Source organism: Nannospalax galili, unplaced genomic scaffold, assembly GCF_000622305.1.
Source record: "Nannospalax galili isolate Female #2095 unplaced genomic scaffold, S.galili_v1.0 scaffold384, whole genome shotgun sequence".
Taxonomy (NCBI): domain Eukaryota; kingdom Metazoa; phylum Chordata; class Mammalia; order Rodentia; family Spalacidae; genus Nannospalax; species Nannospalax galili.
Genome location: NW_008352648.1, coordinates 3,869,851 through 3,888,743, shown reverse-complemented (window position 1 = coordinate 3,888,743; position 18,893 = coordinate 3,869,851). Strand labels below are relative to the sequence as shown.

Below are 18,893 nucleotides of genomic sequence, written 5' to 3'. Positions count from 1 at the left end.
TACTGAGAGACTAGCAGAGAGGTTTGCTAATGGGGAAAACTGAGAAAAATTGTGTATTATAGGGTTTAGGGAGAGTTACCCAGAAGTTCAAAGAAATCTAAGCAAAGGTGGGGCAATAATTAGCTCCAGGAAACTAAAATAAAAAGTTATACAAGAAAATAAATGTTATAATAGTGCACCATTTGGTTCAACATTAAACAAAATTAATGGCATGTTTTGATTTTTAAAAATATAACTTTTTAGCATGTTATATTTTTATAACTTGTTTGACTTAACTGTGTTCAGTTATTATTCTGATAGAAAGCTATTTTGAAAGCTTTTAGGGCTTTAGGGATTACTCATATCTTGATGAGGCCCAAATTCATTGTGGCATTTGGCAAGGTTATCTGGTGATGGCAGTGGTTTGGTTTCCCAGCTCTTCTCTTCAAAAAGCTTCATATTCAGAGAACAGTCAGGGTTTGGGCAGAGGACATCACATCATAGTCCCATAGTGCCGTAGGCTGAGACTCAGTAGACAAGGTTCTAGTCCTGGCTCTGCCAGCATCAAGTAGAGACTGTGGGTGAATTCATTCTACACTCCACCCTTCAACCTGGGCTTCAGTTTACTGAACTCTAAAACCAACCTGCCAAGGAAAGGACACTAGATAATTATCTGTGTATTGTTTCTTTCCTTAAGGAAGTTTATAGAGTGTCTCCCATGCCGCTGCTGGTCACAGAAACTAAACCATGAACCAGATCCACAAAGGCAGGGGATTGCTGCAAGTCCAAGGTCAGCCTGGGCTGCATACTGAGTTCCAGGTCAGCCTGGGTTACAGAGTAAAAAGATGCTGCCTATAAATAAATAATTTTTTTTTTTTAAAAAGAAAGCATTCCTTGGCTACTGGGGGAAGACAATGGGGGTGAAGAGAGAGTGGAGAAACCCCGAGGAAATTGCTGCTGTAACTCCAGCAAGTAGGGGATTGTGAGAACACCAGGAAGAGTGAAGAGACATGATTTCTGGTTGGGGGAGAGGGGCAGAGTCGTAGACTCCTGCACTTCTTTCCAGCTGAGGTGATCCTCTGACTACCTTCAACTGGCCTCAAGATAGGCTTTGTCATCCTGCCTTGCAGAGATCCAGGCTGTCAAGCCTTAAGCAAGGCCATCTGCTAAGGCAACAACCAGCCTAGACGGAGTGTTTGTGCATTTTTAGGAGCGCCCTTTCCTTCAGCAGTATGCAGATCCCTCCCAGGACTCCTGGCTTAGCTGGTGAGGAAGCCAGACTTGAGCCTGGACTTCCCTAGGGTGGAGTGCTTTTGTAGCGCATACAGCCGGCCAGAGTACCCGCTGGTGTACCATGTGGTGGCCAGAGGGAATGTGGAGCTGTGCTCTCCCTGGGACCTGCGCAGCTTTGCAGAGCATCACAGATAAATAAATCTAGGTCGCGCAGAGCTGTGGGGTCCTAGGTGGGGATGCTTAAAGGCCTTCAGTAGGGGAATCTCTTTTCTTTTGTGGAAGAGGAATTGGGAGCCCTTTGAAGAAGCGATATCCTTCCCAGAAAATAAAAGTTTAGGACATGCTGGGAGTTAACTCTGGCAGTGGGTCCACAGTACTCTACCAGGTACACCCCTCCCTGCACCCACGAACTCACCTGCACCTCTCATCCACCACCACACCCTGCTCTTTCCTTCTGCGGAGCCTGAAGTTTCCAGGGACCCCAGAACCCAGTAATTCAATACTGGTAAATGTGGAGAAGAGGTAGGCAGAGGCCGGGATAGGAGGAAGAGGAAGAAAAGAATATGGAGAACAAGGAAGATCCACATCCGGTAACTTTTAAGATACTCTCCAAGATCCAGACCCCTCCTCTGCGTTCATCCATTCATTCACCCAGGTCATGCATACACCTGAATGCCAGGCCTGGGTCAGGTGCTGGGGCTCAGACAAGTGCCAAGGAGGTCAACAGGTAGGCAGCCAGATAGCATTCAAACAAAGTCCAAGTAAGTGGAAATAGGTACTGAGACAGAAAAGAATAGCCCCTTTCAGAACACATAATGCAGACCAGGTACCATATTTATGGGTCAGGGAGTTGGAAGATTAACCAGGGTGCCTTAATATTTTGGAAATTTTCAAATCTATAAAAAAGTTGTAAGACAGGAGTGCCTTCCCCTCCTTGTCCAGATAAGCCAGTTGTTATTTTTTTGCACCTTATGGTTTTCCTATACCATGTGTTTTGTTGTCAATCTAGTCTAGAGCAGTCTAGAAAGAGCATCTCTGAAAACCTAGAATGGTCTTTTCCACCCTTTTCTTTAAGGTCTGTCTTGTAGCCATTGATGTCTTTAAAGAAGCTGGGCCAAGTACCTTGTGTGGTGTTCTATGGTCTAGACTGATGTATTTGTTACAACAGAATCCACTGTGATACTTCTATCTGGTGTACTGTACGATACTCTAGAGTACTTCACAGATGAGGTAAGCACTAAAAACAGGCAATGGACCCCTCAGCAGACATGATACCAGCTTTTGTTTGTTAGCAGTAGGTCCTGCTGTGAGCATCACTGGTCACCACATTGTGGACCGCCTCACAGATGCTAGAGCAGAAAACAGACTCTGGGAACACAAAGAGAGCCTAGGACGGGTGGGAAAAGGAATTTAAGGATGGAAAAGGTCAACTGAGGTCAGACTATTTCAGTGATAACTGCCAGCCAAAACCTTAGGACCTTCATGAAGGGGCCTGAAGCCATACAGCCAAGGGCATGCTTGTGATGAGGTAACTCAGGGAGGTTGGGTTTCCTGAACAAACTACACAGCTTGGCAGGACTGCCAAAGAACAGGATGCCTGAGCCCTAGGAACTGTCCATGTGATGCTGAAAATTTAGCACAAAAGTTTACTAGCTGGTTAGAGTGCTCCTTGGGAAAGGTCAGGCCAGAGGGAAGGACCAATAAGGCCCAGAGCTTGAGCAGGGAGTATCTGTGGAGTTAGGAAACCTGACAGTTTCCAGAGCTGGAGTCCAGATCCAGGTAAAATATGCAGGAGCTGCCAATAACCATTTGCCTCCTGCTTCCCTTTTGCGACTATTTTCACGTTCCTAATTCATTTTACCTAGATGACAGCTCTGTACAGTGACTGAGAGGATGAACTATCCATTTGAAAGACCAAGGGGCTGGAGAAATTCAGAAATTCACAAAATTTAGCTACAGAGTTAAAAGAGTGTCTCAGATCCCCCAAGGCCCTCCACAGTGCCCTGTCTGAAGAACAAGCATATTTTATTTGCCCACAAGATCCTATCCAGTAAGTTTACAATAGTGCATATACTAATCACAATAATAGACTGTATGGACTGAATTGTACCTCCCCAAGTTAACATATTCAAATACTAATACCCAGTACCTCAGAATATTGCTGTATATAGAGACAGGGATTTTAAAGATATCATTAAGGCATGTTGAGATCATATGTGTGGGTCTTAATCGAACAGGACTGATGCCTTTATAAAAAGAGGAATTTAGGTGCCTAAAAACTGAAGCCCGCAAGCAAGGTTCCCAGAGGAACTTTTTGAATATAGTGATTCCCTTGATCTTTAGACTCATCCATTAGTTTCTTGAAGCTGTGCTAGTGAGGGTGGGGGTTGGGGTGATGATGAGCCTAGCCAGACACAGCCTGGAAGAGTGGACACAGGCAGGATTCAACAGGTCATGTGGCAGTTACTACTAGGTTCTGAAACACGTGCCCTTGGACTTCCTTCTCAGAAAGCCAGTGTCAAAGTGATTATGGGCCACACCACAGCCAGCAGCCCAAGAAGATGGAAATGATCCCATGGTGTGGCCATCGAGATGGCTCTTAAAGGTAGTTGCTGCACAAACCTGGTGGCCTGAGTTGGGCCCAAAGCCCACATAAAGGTAGAAGGAGAGAACCGACTCCACAGTTATCGTCTGACCTCCATGTATATGCCAAAGCCCACACCCACCCACATATACAATCATGCATACACGATAATAATAAATAAAATAAAATTGAAAATACATTCTCTTATGCCACTGGCTCTAAAGAAGACCAGAGACCTTTTCCATGTCCTGCGAAGGCCCTCCAGGAGCAAGCCTTGTAAGTTGCACCTTGAACAGGCAACCAAGCTATTCAGATTCAGACCATAGGGAGAGTTTGAGTGGAGACATTCAAACTGTGCCCCAGTGCCTCTGAGCCAACCTGAACCACCCGTGGCAGTTGACTGTATCTGAAATGCCACAGACTGGGGGTACATTGTCAGAACTGTGTTGTTAGGTTTCACAGCTGTGTGACCATCACTGAGATTCTATGCACAAAGCCAAATCCCCACTGTTCACCTAGCCTGTGTGCATATATGTACACATGAGGTATACGCATTGCTGACAGTGGAACAGTATTCTGCTTTACAGCAAATATTTGCATGGCGGGGGGGGGTGGATTTCTCTATTTGAAGGAACAGTAAATTAAAGAACTTAAGCAGATGTTTTGGTGAGACTTATAGAAAAAGGAAAGGCAGCCCCAGCATGCATGCACTGCCTTGGTGACCAGTGAAGTCACTCTGTGGCTTTGGGGAAGTCAGCCTAGCTCTCTTTATCACTGTGTCCCAGGATGTGCTTGTCAAAGAGATTTTTCGCCATGCCAGATTTGGGGACTCCCATCCTATGCAAGTTGGTTACGGGGTCACCTAGCTCTTTGATGGATTTCACTTGCTCATTCATGTAATGAGTTTCAATGAAGTCACACAAGTAGGGGTCATTTTTGTCAGTGGCCAGGTATGCAGCATCAGTAGTGGCTGAGTCACACTCTTTTCCAAGTGCAATGTACACTCTATCCATTCAGCACGCTCTCCCAGTCATCTGGGCCTGGTTTCTTGATATTCTGCAGATGGGTTTAGCCACCTCGTCGGTTCTGCAGCTTCCTCAGTTTCCCAGCATGTTCCCTCTCATGAAATCAGTGAAGAAAGTATTTGATCAAATTCTTCGATGCCGCATCATCGCAAAGTAGCAAGACATAGACAGTTGGATGTAGGAGGCATAGAGCTCCAGGTTGATCAGGTGGTTGATGGCTGCCTCAAAATCCTGGTGGTAGTTCTGGCACACCTCTGAGGGGGATGCAGTGGTCATGTGTGAGGTACGGTGGTAGAGCTGAGGTGCAAGGAATTGACTGAGGCTGTGACTCAGAGCAGCCCGCTGGGGTCAGTTCAAGCACAGTTGAAGCAGGAAACTGCAGCAACTCTCGGCAGAGACTGGCCTACAGCAAACATTTTTAACATTTATTTATTATTTGGGATGGAGTAGGATGCATGCTGTGGTGCACATGTGGAGGCCAGAGGGACAACTCGTGATTGTCTATTCTTTGTTTCTACCATGTGGGTTCCAGGAATCAAACTCAGGTTGTCAGCCTTAGTGGCAAGCACCCTTACTTACTGAGCCATGTTGCCAGCCCTAGTAAGCATTTTTTCATTTTTTAAATAAGTTATAGGAGTACACTCTAAAAGAATGGCTATAAATGTAGCATAGTAGACGCATAAGCTGGTAACAGAGCTGTCCGTTATCAAGTACAACTTGTATGTGTTGTACTTTCTACAGTTGGCAGTTCTGCACGTAAGCACATTGACCAGCATCCCCACAAACACAAACAACATGTTACATCATGATGTCACAATGGCTATTACAAGACTAGGCCCTAGGAGGTTTTCAACTCCATTATAATCTTGGGAACACCAGCACATATGTAGTCTGTCATTGATGAAAACATTTTGTTGTTTTGTTATTGTGTGGAAGTCTCGCTTTGTAGCTTAGATTGGCTTGGACTTCACTGTGTACCAAGACCGGCCTTGAACTCCTACTCCTCCTGCCTCTGTCTCCCTAATGCTGGGATTATAGGAACTAACCACCTCACCCAGACAGATGGAAGCATCTTTGTGGGATGGACGTGTGGTGACTGTGAGTGTAGCTTGGGCCACATTTCAGGAGCTGCACCACAGAACACAGCTACCATTTTAGACAGCATTAACTGAAGCCTAGAAGAGAATGTGTGGGCCAGGGGCCTTATAGTCGTTTGCTCTGAACACGCTTCCCAGAGTGCTGAACTAACACTAATTGAGAGTCAGATGGAGCTGGAAAGGGACCATGGTCAAAGTCATTCCAGGAAACACCTGCCACACCACCTCACTGTTGGCATGTCAAGGAGGAGCCAAACAAGGGGCTTGCTCACCACGCCCGTGGAAACAGTTTTCAGCTCCTTTCCACCGAGGGCTGCCAACATTTCCACAGGCAGAGGCCATGTTTCCAACCCAGACTCAAGGCCACAAGGCACAGGCAGGGCGGGTGTCTGCGCTTCCTCTCAAAGGAATGCCAGCCAGGCAGCCAGCCTGCTGCAGCCACAATGCAGACTCTACGTGTCACTTTGGGGATTTGGGCTTCATTGCAGGCCAGATGGGAGAAGGGCGAGATGGTGACAGTACTGGTGACAACAGGTGTACTCTAGCAGCAGCAGCAGGTCACCAGGAGGACACCTTGGCCTTAGGATCCTTCCTCCACCACAGCTACAGGAACAGTTTCCAAATTCCAGAAATCCCACCTGGAACCTTAGAGCCAACACTGAGGGAAAACCTCCAAAGCCATGCCTAAGATGGCCCTTTTATTCTTCCTGCAGAAAATCCAAGGGCTTCACATAGGGCATCATTCTTTTCCTGAAAACATGGAAACTCAAAGAAACAACTTGCCCAAGGTTATTCAGCAACAAAACTGAATTGAAAGTTAAGGCACCAGGTGGTGGTGACTATAATCCCAAAATTTAGGAGGTGAAAACAGGAGAATCAAGGGTTCAAGCCCAGCCTTGGCTACATAGCAAGTTCAGGCTAACTTGGGCTACATGAGACCCTGTCTCAAAGCAAAACAAACAACAAAGCCCAAATCTATCTATCATCTATATGTCTGTCTATCTATCTATCTATCTATCTATCTATCTATCTATCTATCTATCATCTATCTATCTATCTATCTATCTATCTATCTATCTATCTATCATCTATACTTTGGGACTGGAGAGATGGCTCAGGGGTTAAAAGCACTGGCTGCTCATGCAACGGACTTGAGTTCAGTTCCCAGCACCCATATGATAGCTAACAACCATTCATAACTCCAGTTCCAAAGGATCCAGTGCCCTCTTCTGGCATCCAGTGGCACTGTACAAATGTAGTACACTTACATACATGCAGGTAAAATACTCATACACATAAACTATAAATAAATCAAAAAACTTAAATCCAGTACATTTGACTCCAAATCTAGCACTCATTCTATTCGTAATATGTAGTAAGAGCAAGTGACAGCTGTTGACAGAGTTGTGTGTCAGGCTTTTTATAAAAGTTGACTCATTTGCATTCAAAATGGTTCTGTGATGTTCATTTCATGTCCATTTTATGTAAATAAAACTGAGTCTCAGAAGAGGTTATATTACTTGTCCAAACTCTTGAAACTCATAAGTGAACATGCAGAGATCTGGCCTGATTCTAAACTCACAGACTCAGCCATTACATAATGCCTCTTCATTAACAAGACACAGATGTTGCTGATGTCCTGTCATAGGCTTCTTGGTCTACCTGAGCTCACTGCAAGGATGACTTCCAACCCACAGACACCATAGCCACCTCAGGTACCCATGTCTTAACCCTCTGCCAGCAGGCTTTCTCAGGTACCTGAAGAGGCGTGGGGAGCTGCTGGGTAGGTGTGTCCTCTGAGACAGTCACTCCTCCCAACCAATCAGTCAGCTTCAATTGCATGAGGGGCAGGGTCTAAGGACAGATGCTGAGAAAGCTGGAAATCACTAAGGACACTGGGAGAAAGGATGGGGTAGTCACCATTTTGGAATGGAGCAGTGCAGACCATGGGCACACAGATGGCACAGATCTCAAATATGGGAGAGAAAGAGCCCACAAGAGTTCATGTCTTTGTAAGTGACCATCTCCCAAATAGCATAAACCTTGTTGGCAAACCCAAATAAATATTCTTATTCCCCAAACTGTAACTTAAGAGGGACATTGTGGGATCCCAGAGAATGCTCAAGGGTCTCTCAAAGAAAAATTTGGCAGGAGTTTTGTACTGTCCATGGATTAGTCTCCTAGAGGTACTATAAGAGAATTCCAAAACAATGGAAATGTATTCTGTCACCATTCTGGAATCTAGAAGTCTAAAATCAAGCCACCAGTGGGCGATGCTTTTTCTGGAGACTCTAGCTTTCCTTGTTCCATTTAATTTTTGACATTCCTGGGTTTCTGGTGGCATCATTCAATTTCTGGCCATATATCTCCTCCTCCTCCTTCTTCTCCTCTTCCTCCTCTCCCTCCCCCTTCCTCCTCCTCCTCCCCCTCCTCCTCCTCCTCCTTACCTTTTTTGAGACAGGGATTCTCTGTAGCCCCAGCTGGCCCAGAAGTCACTATGTAGACCACATTCCAGGTTGGTTTGTTTAAGATAACATCTCTCTATGTAGACCGGGCTGGCCTCGAACTCACAGAGAGCCCCTTGCTTCTGCTTCTCCAGTGCTGGGATTGAAGTTGTATGCCACCATACCCTGCTCTTATCTTCTTGTTAAAATGACCCCAGTCTTGTTGGACCTACCTTACTCCAGTATGACCTCACCATCTGCACAAGCTTCTTTCCAAATAAGATCACATTCTGACATTGCAGAGATAATATGAGTCATGGACACTATTGAATTCAGTGGAGAGTACAACCCCCATCCACCTGGTGAGATGAGATCGTAGGCACGTCTTCAAAAACCCCAATGGCACAATTCCCAGTCATAGTGCACATAATTTCCCAGAGGTTCCCTACTGACCAAGCCTCAGTTTCCCACACATGCTTGATCAAAGTGTACCCACTATTGGCTTTTCTTGTGCCCCTGTCTCACTTTCCCTATTTCTTCCTTTGGCCTGTGGGACTGTCTTGAAAGGAAACTATTTGTTTCAAGGTTTTGTCTTTTTCCTTGAGGGTCAGAATCCAAATGTAGGATTAATTTTAGATTGAAAATGAAAAGGAAATAAACTCAAGCCTGAAGTCTGTTCTGCCTGCCTCATTTCAGGATCCTGTAGACTTTTCATGTATAGTACTATGACCAGCTATCCCCTGTGTTGATATAAGCAGATCATCAGAAACTCAGAGACATCTTGCATTTGACTTCCTGTATTAGTTATTTTTCTGTTGCTGTGTTAAAACACCGTGACCAAGGCAACTTATAGAAGGAAGAGTTTATTTTGGCTTGTGGTTCCAGAAGGATAAGAGTCCATCATGGCAGGGAGGCATGGCAGTAAATGGTGGGCATGAAGGCAGGGGCAGGAGGCTAAGAGATCACATCTTCAACAGCAAACACAAAGCAGAGACAGCAAACTGGAAATGGGGCAAGGCTATGAGCTTTCAAAGTTTTCCCCCAGAGACAGGCTTCCTCCAGCAAGGCCATACCTCCTGACCAACCTCCTAAACCTCCCCTAGCAACACCAGCAACTAGGGACCAAGTATTCAAATACCTGAGTCTAAGAAGAACATGTCTCACTCAAGCTACCACACCTCTGTTAGGGAAGGACGGCCTTGAAAGAGTGTGCTATGCCTCTAAAGCTGATGATAGGCCTGCGGCATTATAGAGAACAGCTTGCTGTTGGTTGTGTAATCAGTGCTGAGGATTTTTATTAGTCATTTCATAGAAATGGTATAAACATTGAGAAATGTTTCACAATCAGGTGTGGTGGTACATGCCTGTGATCCCAGGACTCAGGAGGCTAAGGCAAGAGGATTGTGAGCTCAAGGCCAGTCTGAGCTATAAGCAGGTATGAAGACAGTTTAGGATGAATAATGAGACTCTGCCTCCAAAAGTGGGGGGGGGGCAGATGGGAGGAACAACATAGAAAACAGATCATAAGAATGGTGTTTCCCAGGACACCTATCTGTTGTACCCACTACCTCTGTTATTCTGTTCACAATGGGTTCATCCAGCACCTAGTTGAACATTTCTTAAAATGCATCCTGCAAGGTGCTCCTAAGGGGAAAAAAAAGTTCCTTGATTCAGTCAGGTGAATCAGCATTAAGAGCTCTTTGCTCTTCTTGAAGATCCATTGCCCGTATTAATAATAGTAAAAGTCTTAAAATCTTGTTCCTCAAAATAAAATCAAGTTTAATATTGCTTCCCAGCTTACTTTGCTCTGGGATTCTTCATATAATACCTATTTACTATCCCACAGAACTGCTACTGCACAGACTCCATCTGCGGAAACCCCAATCTATTTAACTAATGCACATGAAAAAGTGCTCTCCCAGCCCTTCCTCTGCAGAGTGTAGCAGGGCACAACTATCTTTTTCTCTTTATACCTCACTCCCTATCCCAATCTCCAATCTCCCTTCCTGTTTTTGTTTCTTTCTCCAATTTGGCTTAGGTCTCATGGTATGGTGGTTTGAGAAGAAATATCCCCGATAGGCTCATGTGTTTGAACACTTGGTCCCTGATTGGTGGCACTGTTTGGGGAAGATTTGGGAGGTGTGGCTTTGGTAGAGGATGTGTGTCACATCCTCTTTGAGGTTCATAGCTTCACCCCACTTGCAGTTTGCTCTTTCTGCTTCATGTCTGTCCTTGAAGATGGGATCTCTCAGCCTCCTGCCTCTGCCATGACTACCCACCACGATGCCCACCCACCACAATGCCCATCCACCACAATGCCCACCCTGCTTACCTGCCATGATGGACTCTATTCTTCTGGAATCATGGTATTCTTTGACCATGATATTTTATCACAACAATGGAAAGAAGCTAATGCTGAATGTATGAATTCTTCACAGTAAATTAAACCCACTACCCCTATGGATAACCTTGGTGCATGAGTCCTCTTACTTCAAGTCCCCCTTGACCAACCTGGGTTCCCTCATGTCTACCTCCTCTAGGCTCATAAGGGTTTGGGATACTCCCCTGGAGCCAGATATCTGCACAGAGACGTCTCTGTCATTAATGAGTATCCACGAACACACAGCCTGATTCAGACTCCCCTGCTTGACTAGGGACTCTGAAACCCCTTTCCAAGCATGGGATCTGATATAAATTGAATTATATCCCCTCAAAAATTGTATGTTGAAGTCCTATGCCCCATACCTCAGTATCTGGCCATATTTGGAAAGAGGGTTGCTGCAGATGTAAGTAATTATGTAAAGATGAGGTCATATTGGAATAGGGAGGGCCCCTAATTCAACATGACTGGTGTCCTTATAAAAAGGGGAAATTTGGAGACAGATATGCACACAGGGAGCACAGCGTGTGAAGATTGAAGAAACACTCCCACAAGCCAAGGATCTACCAGAAGCCAGGAGTGAGGCTTGGAACAGATCTTCCGTCAGTGCTTTCTAAGGGAACATGGCCCTACCAAGACCTTGATCTGGGACTTCCAGCCTCCAGAATGTGAGATGCCTGTTGTATAGGTCACTCAGCTTGTGCTTCGCTACAGCAGCCCTGACAAATGAACACATGGGGTAAGCTCTGTTTATTGTCCTCTTCCAGTTTCACTAGCCATGTGTTCCTGACCCAGCTCCCTCAGGATGGGAGGAGGCGAAAGACATGGTGGGAGCTGAGTCTCTGAGCAGCCCCAGTACCAGGCCCTCTCTCGGTGGGATCTAGTCAGTTCCCATGATGCTCCAGTAGCTGTGTGAATGGACTTGCGTTCTGTCCTGGTCTTAATTTCCATTGTGCCTTTGTTCTCTGTATCACCCCAGAGGCTCATTGAATGGGAGTGGCCCCTGGCTTTTCTCCCGGGTTTATGGGCTCAGTCCTAACCCCTGACAAAGCAGTGAGACAGTGCCTGACCTGGAAAGCATTCCCACTATGCCACCAGCCTCCTGCCCTGAGGTAGGAATGGGATCCTGGCTTCCTCAGAAGGAGGCCAAAACTTCAGGCTTTCTCTGACCACAGAATCGGGCTGCACCCTCCATGCTTTGCTGCCATGGAGATGAGCAGGATGCAGATTCCTGTATCCAATATTGAAAAAAAAAAAATTATACCTAAGGGTATCAAATAGACTCAGGCTTCTCTATCTCAGCACTGTTGACATGTGGGCCAAATAACTCTTTGCTGTGGGTACTGTCCTGGTCATGGCAGGATGTGTAGGAGCATTCCTGATGTCTCCACACTAAATTCCAGTAACAACCTCTACCAAGTTACAACAGCCAAAAATGTCTCCAGAGATTGCCAAGTGTCATCTGCCAGGCAAAGTCACACATAGTCGAGATTTACCAAGCTCAACCAACCTCAAAACACTGACTCTCTGCATGAGGTCCTTACAATCTGAGCTCATTTTATTTTATTATTTCAATGGCTCTAGAGTTCTAGAAAGTTATCCCATTTGCTGACATCAGTTATAGAAGAAAAACCTACAAAGGGAAAAACCAGACTAGACGAATGTGGTAACTGTAATAATCCCCGAGAGCTGGGCAGCAGATTTGTAAGTGAATTGTCTTTCCTTTCTACTTTTGTGGGTTTTTATTTGCTATGCTAAACACGCATTAGGTTTTTTGTTGTTTTTGGTTTGTTTGTTTGTTTGTTTGTTTGTTTGTTTGAGACAGGGTCTTCCTACAGCCCTAGCTGGTCTAGAACTCGCTATGTATACCAACTAGCCTCAGTCTCAGAGAGATCCATCTGCCTCTGCCTCCTGAGTGCTGAGATTAAAGGCATGTGCCACTATGCCCAGCCCTGTATTAATTTTATAATTGAAAAAAATATGTTTGGCTGTTGACTTGCGCATATTCATGCTAATAAGACCCTGCTGCACACAGAATACAGACCCTATGTGAGTATGAGGAAGGAAATAGAGAACAGAATCAGCTTCAGTCATAGGCACAGTTAATACCCACCCTGCCAGGCTGAGCCAAGGCTGACTGTGGGAATATTTGTAATCACACAGCATGGTGGGGCACAATTATTGGGCTCCTTCCTAGCTCAAGATTCTGGGTGCTTTTTACTTACTCCTATGCTAGCTTATGCGTCATGCTCTTGGAAGGCCCTCTAGGGTCACCCTGGGTAGATGTACTCTTTTCTCCAACCCTTGCAGTCTCCAGGACTCTTCTAGAAGGAGTGCAATGGCAGTCATCATCAATCATTATTACTGAGTCCCATTATTGTCACAAGTGGCCTTTCTTCCAACCACCTATGGAGTAGGAATAGACATTCCTTTTTTAGAGACAAAGAATCAAATTCAGAAAGGTTACACAACTTCTCCAAGACTGCATCTCCTTTCAAGATCCACATGAAGGAGCTTAACAGCCTCACCAAGTAATCTACTCAGGTCATTGTCCCATTCTACAGGTGATAAAATTGGAGCTCAGAGAATGAAGTGAGGGATATTCAAGGTCACCCAGCAAACAAAGCTGTGACTGGAGCCAGGCTTTCAGTGCCTCTGTGATATTGACAGCACACACACAGCAGCTCCCATCTGAGAAGAAACAGAGAGTGGCATTTTAGTAAAAGATTACTGAAGTCAGGATAACATTGTACTTTATTTATTATTTTGTATGTGTATGATGTGTAGAGTGCATGTCAAATGATGTTGTCAAGTTGTTTCTCGCTGTTCACCTTTACATAGGTTCTAGAGCTCAAACTCAGGTCACCAGGCTTGCAGAGTAAACACTTTACCACTGACCAATTTCCCTGGCTATATCATTGTAGTTTAGAAAATAAGATCTGGAGCTAGACAGGCTGAGTTTAAATTCTGCCTCTTGGGACCTGCAAGATGGCTCAGCAGGTAAAAGTGCTGGCTGCCAAATTTGACAACCTGGATTCTGTCTCCGGAACACGTATGGTGAAGGAGGGAATCAACTCCTGCAAATTGTCCTTTGACGTCCACATAAACCCTGTGACACACACACACATACATACATAAACACACACACACACCCCACACAATTAAAAAAAAGTTCTGTATCTGTCTGCCACCACACTGTTGTTTATACTCTCTGGGCTTCTGTGTCCTCATCTTCAAGACGAAAATGAAGATATGTTTGAGAAGAAATAAGTTAATCCACAAAGGCACTTAAAATATCCCCACACACTGAGCACTCAGTAAACGTTAGATGAACTTAGCTTTACACTAAAACATTAGACAATGACTTTCTTTTTAATTCCCCCCCCAAACAATTTTTCTTCTGATTCAAAGTAAATCATTACCATTGTTAAAAATTGGTGAAAGACAGGCAAGAACAACAACAACAAAATAATAGTCACCTAGAATGGCAACTAATTTAAATTTATTTGTTGTGTGTGCGTGTGTACAATGTGTATATCATGATGGGGGGGGGTACATACTACAGCGTGCATATGGAGGTCAGAGGACAAGTTTGTGGAATCAGGTCTCTTTTTTCCATCTTTACATGAGTTTCAGAGATCAAAACTCAGGTCATGAAGGGCATAGTGGCACATGCCTTTGATCCCAGCACTTGGGAGGCACTTGATTTCTGAGAGATGGAGCCAAGCCTGGTCTACATAGGAAGTTCTAGGCCAGCTGTAGCTAAAGGAAGACCCTGTCTCAAAAACATAAACAACAAAACAACTCAGGTGGTCAAGACTGGGCAACAAGTGCCTTTATCCACTGAGCCATCTGCCAGCCCAATGATAGCCAACTTAGATAAAACAAAACAAAACACTTCTTTGGGAAATGTCAAGCATTAACAAGAATGGAAAGGGTTACTATGGGGAAGCCTAATGTCCTCATCACTCAGATCCGTCAAATGTTAACTTGGAGGCAATCTTATGTCATCATCTGCCTCTCTTTCACTCCCACCTTCAATATTTTGGAACAAGTTCAGACCGCATGTAATTTCATTTCTAAATGTTTAGTACACATCTCCAAAATCTATGCCTTCTCTTTTTTTAAAAGTTATAATATCAATACCATGTCTTTAAAAATCAATACATGTTTAATATCATGTCGCCCATGTCTAAATTTCCCTTGTCATCTAAACATTTGTTTGAATCAGGATCCAAACTACATCCACACGTTGAATTGGTTAATGTATCTTAAATTTCTTTTAATCTATAGATTCAGATTCCCCTCCATCTTTTCTTTCTCCTGGACAACACATTTGCTTAGGAAATGGAATCATTTGTCCTCTAAAGTTTCCATTCTCTGGATTTTGCTGGCTATATCTCTGTGCCATTACTCAACATGTTTTTTGTAAGTTATTAGTCAGACAGGCTTGGTCTGACCCAGGTTTAATTGTGTGCCAAAGGCATGTTATGGATGGTATGATGAAGTTCCCCTGGGAGACACATAATGTCTGCCTTTCGATTTCTCCTTTGAGAAGGGAGCAGCCTGACCATCATAGCTCAGAGGCACAGGTTTTTGTTAAGAGTTACAAAGACTGATATTCTAAATTTATCAGTACTTTTCATTTATTAGCTGGGGTTTTCTATAAAGAAAAAATTTACTCCTATCATGAGATAATAATTCAGACAGGAAAAGCAGGATGTGCTCTTTGTGTGTGTGTATGTGTGGGGTGTGTGTGTGTGTCTGTTTTATGGCCAATTTTCAAAAAAAAGGTCCCAGACTAGGGCTGTAGCTCAGTGGTAGAGCATTTGCCTGACATGCGGGTCCTCAGTTTGATCTTTAACACCACACAAAAAGCAACAAACAAACAAACAAATAAATAAATATCATCTGGCATTATCCAAAGCTGACTCATAATTTTTTTTGCTTTATTTTATTATATTACTGTTGGTATATGTATATTAATCCATTTGTGTAAATATACTTGGTCCACTTGATAATTTTATTAATGTTCAGATGATCTCTCTTTCTCTTTTTCTTTGGTTTTAAGCTGCATTTGGCATTATTTGATCCTTAAAGGTTTGGTAGAATTTCCCCAAGAAACTATTTGGGTCCAGTGTTTTCTTGTGGGGAAGGTCTTTATTGCTTCCTAGTAATTGGTCTGTTGACGCTTCAGTCTCTTGTGAGACCATTTTGGGTAGGCTATATTATTCTAGAAAGTTATCCATTTCATCTACATTTTCAAATAGTTTGCATAGAGCTGAGAAAAACAGTCTCTTGTGTTTTTACTTCAAATTTTTTCTGTTTTAACAGTTATTCCTACATACCAAATGGCCAGTATTTCTATTTAGGCGTCTGTACTTTCTCTTATTTTCCTCTTGACCATTTTAACAGTGGTTTGCATATTATTTCAGTCTTGGGCTTATTCATTCACTCTGCTCCCTCATTCATTCATTTCTCCTTGTCTTCAGTTCCTTCCTTTTAGGTTCTTTTGTTCTTCTCTTTTGAATAGAATCATTGATGCATTTATTTTCATATTTAGTGATATAGGTATTTAATACTAGATTGTGCCTTCTTTTAACTACTTTAGTTAATAGACTCAATTATCTTTGTTTCCATGATCATTATTTTCCTGAAATTCTGTACTTTCAAGTTGTGCATTAGCTCTATCAACTACCTATAACATTTAAATATTTTTTTTCCAGGGCTGAGGAGGTGGCTCAGTGAGTAACAGTGCTTGCTCTGCAAGTGCGAAACCTGAGTTCACATCCCCAGCACCACTAAAAAGCCAGGCATGGCTGTGTGTGCCCCAGCATTGGTGGGGTAGAAGAAGGTGCATCCTGAGAGCTCACTGACCAGCCATCTGGCTGAAAAACATCAAGCTTCAGGCTCAGTGATAGACTCTATCTCAAGACAATAAGACAGAAAAATAGTAGACAAAGATACTCAACACCCTCCTTGGGCCCCCACATGCACATGCACATGCACCCCTAAAGTCACAGGCATGTGCCTCCCCACATATATACACATACACTCCTTTTTTTCAGATAGAATGCTTTTTTTCTTTTTTTTGTTTTGTTAATAAGTATTCATGCATTAGAGAGATGGCTCAAGGTTGAAGACCATGCATTGCTCTTGCAGAGGACCCAAGTTCAAGCCTTAGCACCCACATTGAGCAGGTCACAACTACCTGTAACTCCAGCTCTAGGGGATCCGACACCCTCTTCAGACTCTGCAGGCTCCTCTATTCACATGCACATACCCACACACAGACACAGACACAGACACACAGACACACAGACACACACACACACACACACACACACACACACACACACATCTTTAAAATCTGTCAGAGTTCCCGTGTTCTTTGGAGCTGATTGAGATTCTCTTTGTAGCCCCAGATGTAGTTACTAGGGTTCATATCTCTATACACATCTTAAGCTCTGCTGAAATGGTCATGACTCTGGATTGCCTGCATCCTTCCTGTCCACTTGATCTGTCTTGGAAGTTATCTCATACCGGTGCATTTCTGTCCATTTCCGTGCCTCTCCCATTGTTCCACAAGTGAATATTAATAATGGACATACCTTCATTGTGAACCTTAGTCTTTAGCAACTAAAAGCCTCCTTTCATGCTTTTTTTGGTCTGAATTCCGTCTTGTCAGACATCAAGATTGCAAGTGTGCTTTTAAATGTTAATTTGTATTTGCCTTAAGATCTTTGTCTATTCTTTATTTTTAACCTTTTAGGATCTCTGGTTTTAGAGCAATCTCTTGGGAGAGCAGAGTGTTGAATTTTGCTCTTAGCCAACCTGGACATCTTTTTCTGGAACTCTTTTTTTTTTTTTTTCCAGTAATACATGTAAATTAAGACCATTTACATTTACTGATATGATTGATGTGCTTGACCTTGGCTCCAACATCTTATTTTATCTTATGACTAACTTTTAATATAATTTTTATCCCTGAAACTTTCCTTGCAGCCTTGTAATCCCTTCACTGGGCAAAGTTCCACCTGTCGCTCTTCTTTCCATCATCCTTTATGCTGTTTTTGATGCTGTTTTCGCTTTCTTGCCGATCATATATCCATCTTATGGTCCTAAAGCTTGGAAACCTCAGGCAGTTAAATCACTTAGAGTCAAAGCTCATCTGCGTCAGGGTGTTCATCAGGAATGAAGGGGCTGTTTAGAGAGACTCGGCCAGGCCTGCTTGACATAGGAATGAACCCGGAGTTTGGAAATTAAGAGACAAAGGGTGTTAGGAGAAGAGAGAGCTGTTCTGGGAGCGGTTCCCCTTACTTAATGAATTACTAGATTTGTGGCCGCCCAGTCTGTCGGTTAAGTCTTTCAGCACATGGACCCAGAGGTGTCTTGGGTTCTCTCTGCTGTACGCTTGCTGCCCTTTCCATGAACTGCGACTTCCTGTCACCAGTTTATTTTCGCTTCTCTCCTGGCAGCTGTCCACAGCAATTGGCATGCATTTGAAATCATTTGCTACTTACTTGAGAATTCACACAAGGGAGGAAGGGAGGAAAATAACCATTCCTGGGGACACCACATCGCCATGAATTTAAAAGAAAAGTCAACACTGAAGAGAGCTCATTTCCACTTTTTTTTTTTTCTTTGCCACCAAAATGACTGAGGATTAAGAGACCCAAAGAATGCCACACTATGGAAGGGAAGGAAGAGTTCAAGGCAGTATCTGTGGGGGGTGGCACGTGCCTGCTGCAACCCCTCTAGACTCCTGCAAAGTAGTTAGGTGGATTAAGAAGTGTGTCTCAGCCCATTGTCACCCTGCCTGTCACACCTGCTGGGTTTCAGGCCCTGACTCTCCAGTCATAGGCAGAAACTGCAGTTACTTGGGGTTTTCTGAAGAGCTTTGATTTGGTTTCCGTTGCATGAATCTCATCGGTAAGGTAGAAACACAGGATGTTGACACTGAGAAGAAACCTCAGAGGAAGGCCAAATGGTCACTGTGAGGACTTTGGTTCAGTCTTAGATTGAAATGGTAGCTTTGACACTGTGTGACTCTCTGAGCCTTGATTTCCCCACTTGACCAACTGGACACATAATATCACTCAAGGGTTTTTAAGGCCTAAATGAAGAAAACATAAGCCAGTGTTCCTCAAA

General features: G+C 43.8%; 1 pseudogene; it reads right to left on the bottom strand.

The window, feature by feature from the left end:
• Positions 1-4,554: 4,554 nt before the first annotated feature.
• On the bottom strand, positions 4,555-5,100 carry LOC103747275 (annotated as a pseudogene).
• Between the last annotated feature and the right edge of the window lie 13,793 nt (positions 5,101-18,893).